The 3,847-nt window shown below is 43.7% G+C and overlaps 1 long non-coding RNA gene across 1 annotated transcript; it reads left to right on the forward strand.

The window, feature by feature from the left end:
* Nucleotides 1–546: 546 nt before the first annotated feature.
* LOC116100568 lies at nt 547–3,220 on the forward strand. The gene is made up of 2 exons (XR_004122634.1): nt 547–1,474; nt 2,139–3,220. It is a non-coding gene; the product is annotated as an uncharacterized LOC116100568 (long non-coding RNA).
* Nucleotides 3,221–3,847: the final 627 nt, after the last annotated feature.

Raw genomic sequence — 3,847 nt, forward strand, 5'->3', positions numbered from 1 at the left:
TAAAATGAAAACCTTAGTGACCACCACAGTGAACACTACAACTAATTTAACTCATCACCACAGGGACCACTATGGCTGACCACAGTGGACACCACAAATGACCACCACAGTGATCACTATAACTGGCCATTGCTTTGGACACTAGAACATCACAAGAGACACAAATGGACACCACAGTGACCACTATGACGAGCTATCACAGTGAACACAACTGACCATTTTTTTTCACTACTATGATTGACTGTCACAATGAACACTACAACTGACCACCAGAGTGACCACTCTAGATAACCATCTCTGTAAAACTAAAATTGAACACTACAGTGACTAACATCATGACCACTATAGCTGACCATCACAGTGAATACTACAATTAAACATCTCAATAACCAGTATGGCTGACCATCAGAGCAGACACTACAACTGACCACTACATGAACACTATGACACTGACCACCACAGTGGACAATGTAGCTGACCATCACAGTGACCATTATGACTAACCATTATGACATCACTCTGTTTGTTCTGTAGCTTTCTGGACAACAGGATGCAAATAGAGAAGGTCTCATCTTGACTCAGAGTCAGGACTTAGGTCTATGTAAATGTCAAGAAGTCACTTGGGGACATGAGTGAAGACAAGCTCGGCCTCATGTATCGGCTTTCTTCTCCAGTGGGGAGTCACAATTCTGAGGAATGTGGATTACTTGATTTCTTCCAGCAAACACAGCCTTTTTTTCTCCTGATTTTTACTGTTGTTACTTTACGTGAGCAAAAACAATGTTTCAGGATATTTTCCTGAACGTTTTCCTGAACTTGATAGACGTCTATCAAGTCCCTAGACGGCTCCGTGGATGAGAAGAAGCTGCGAGAGCTGATGCATCGCTATCTGACTCTGATGGCAAGGCTGGAGAAGCTGGGCTACAGCCGCAAAGTACACCTGGTGTTTAGCGAGTTTCTCATCAATACCTATGGCATCCTGAAGCAGCGTCCAGACTTGCGGGCCAACACACTGCACAGCAGCCCGGCTGCGCTGCGCAAGCTAGTCAATGACATTGTGCTGCCCAAGTTCCTAGGTGACTCCCTGCTACTGCTGAATTGACTGTGTGAGCTTTCCAAGGAGGACAGTAAACCACTCTTTGCCTGGTGAGCCGCTCGCCTCACCCTTCTGGCAATAAACATGTTTGTTCCAAACCCAGGGGTCATATTTTTTGCCCTAAAACAACAACAACAACAACAAAAAAAACAAAAACAGCTGTACATTAAACAGCTTCCCATCTTTCATCAGATGGGAAATAAGACAGAATCAAGTGGAGAAAGGCTTGAGAAAGAGTTAAAAACCAATAACTACCAGCAAAATAATGAATCTTATGGAGAGGAAATTTACAAATGAAAAGGCAAATGGAAGATTCTTAAAGTGAGGCAGTGAAGAGATGGCTCAGTGGGTAAAGTTAGCCCTGATCTTCTTATGCATGTAAGTTTACACACACACACACACACACACACACGTCATACACATGGCACATACACACATACACACACACACACACACAAACACACATGTCTGCACACATATACACACGCAAACACATGTATGCATATGCACCATGCAAACACACACAGGACACACATGCATACACACATTCACCCACATACTCACAGGGGATACATATAGATGGTGCACACACACACAAACACACATGTATGCTCACAGAAACACACAGTGCACACACAAGCACACACACAACACACACATGTGGCATACACAAACACAGACAAGTATGCAAACACAAACAAGCACAATCGGAACACACACTTGAAGGACAGGAGTTGCTTGTCTCTGTTATGCAAAAATGGAACCAGGGTTTGGGCCCTGAATCTCAGGGCAAAAGAGGGGATGCTGAAGGACAGTGAGAGCTGACTAACTTAAGGGTCTTCCAGACATCCTTAGGAGTGGGAAGGAGTGTAGTGAGCAATTGAGAATTTTCAAGAGCTAGTTGAGACAACAGCATCTTAAATGGGAAGTGGTTACCTACCCACAAAGTGCCTGCAAACAACCGTATAATGTATAATATGACTCAGCTATTATTATATGTCTGATGTTTGGAAGTATCTAAACCCAGTCTTCTATTCCTCAGAGACGTCTCTTCACTGCTGCTTTTCATGTCTGCTTTGGTTTCTTCAGTGCCACCACAGCCTCACACCCAGCTATTCTCTCCAGGCTGTTCTGAGTGAGTTTTGGAGACCCTGAGTCATTTCCAACCCCAGCTGTAAAGGCAGATAAAGGCTTTTCACCAGAGAAGACACCAGAAGATCAGGCCAGCTTCTGAGGACAGTGTCAAGAGAACTCTGTGTATCTATTATGTAATTATGTCACTACATTTTTAGTTATTTCTCATTCATAAAAGAATGCCACTTGACACCAAGCATGACCTAGGATGATTATGTTTGAAGAGCCCGGCTCTTCCCCAAGCCAAGGTAATTAGGAAAAGAACTGCAAGAAGTAAAAGGGTGCAGGCAACTCTTGGAAAATCAGGTGTCCATTTCCTTAAGGGAGAGGAAAAGGAAGGGAAGGAAGGAGGAAGAAGAAAGAGGAGAAAAATGGAAGACAGAAAGGGAATCTGTGCATATGAGCAGGGACCTTGAGTCCCATAGCAGATATATATGTTCTTGGAACCAAAGCTGGACCTTGGTCCCTGGGAGCTCTTACAGGCGGAAGGTACAGCATCCATGACTTCATGGAGAAATGGAGGCACACAGCAGGAGAGGGAAGATGAACCAGGCACAGGTCTGGTTTCTACAGAGGTCATGATCTAAACTGCCAATGGCCCAAAGGGTCTGGTCATTCCAGTTCAATTCATGTACCCTTACTCACTTCCGGGACAGCACTCCACTTAGGGACTGTTGGAGGTAGAGAATAATTTGATGCAGAAGGTTGTTGACTCTGTGAAGTGCTATAGCTGGTCGCTATGAATTTGTGGAGCACTGTCATACTTGATGACCCAAGACATGGTCCTTTTAGTGGGAGATAGGAGAAGTCTTAGGCAAACTAGGACAAGTTGGTTGGTTCCCTTGGGCAAGAGGAGGGCAGGGCATTAGGATTCTGTCAGGATAAGGAGAGATAAGCCAGCTTTGTAATTATCTAGTTCTTGAGGTATAAACTTTCTATGCAAAGGTTGGGAGTAAACTAAAGCAAATGCCAATAAACAGTATGCATTCACATAAACCAAAGACTGTGCCTTCTTAGTGCACTTCAGAACACTGGGCACATGCTGATAACAGATGCTTCTAATTTGTGTGTCTTCCTTTCTCCGGGGTTCCTGGTTTTGAGGTTGAGGTACTGGGTCTCCATTATTTTTCATGGGAAAGGGCTTCACTGAGGTAAACTCAGTGTACATGTATGTACCAATGCCAAGGAGGGAACAGCCATGAACTTCCTTGGTCATTTATACATCTGGGGAAACAAGGTATGTTCTAACTCTCCAAGAGCCTGCTTGGGTATAATCAAAGGCTGACAGCTTACAGAGCTAATGTCGCTTGCTGGCTAATGTCCATAGATTCTGTGTCACTGGTTGTCCAAGGCTGCCAAGGGGTTAATAGGCTTCTTGACTTCTATCCACATTTCTCACCTTGTGACCTCTCTGCTGTCCAAGTTTTCATCAGAATTACCCCCTTTGTATATAGACATTGTTTAAACTATCTTCCTATCAGAAGAGTATTGGGAGGGGGAGTCATTTTCACTTTGTTTTCAGGGATGACAATTTATGAGCTGATTGTTTTAAAATAAGGTTTCACGTTCAGCGAGATTGATTTTTCTGGAAAGTATGGTATGTATCGGATGTAACTT

This window comes from Mastomys coucha, unplaced genomic scaffold (assembly GCF_008632895.1).
Source record: "Mastomys coucha isolate ucsf_1 unplaced genomic scaffold, UCSF_Mcou_1 pScaffold21, whole genome shotgun sequence".
NCBI classification, from domain to species: Eukaryota; Metazoa; Chordata; class Mammalia; order Rodentia; family Muridae; genus Mastomys; species Mastomys coucha.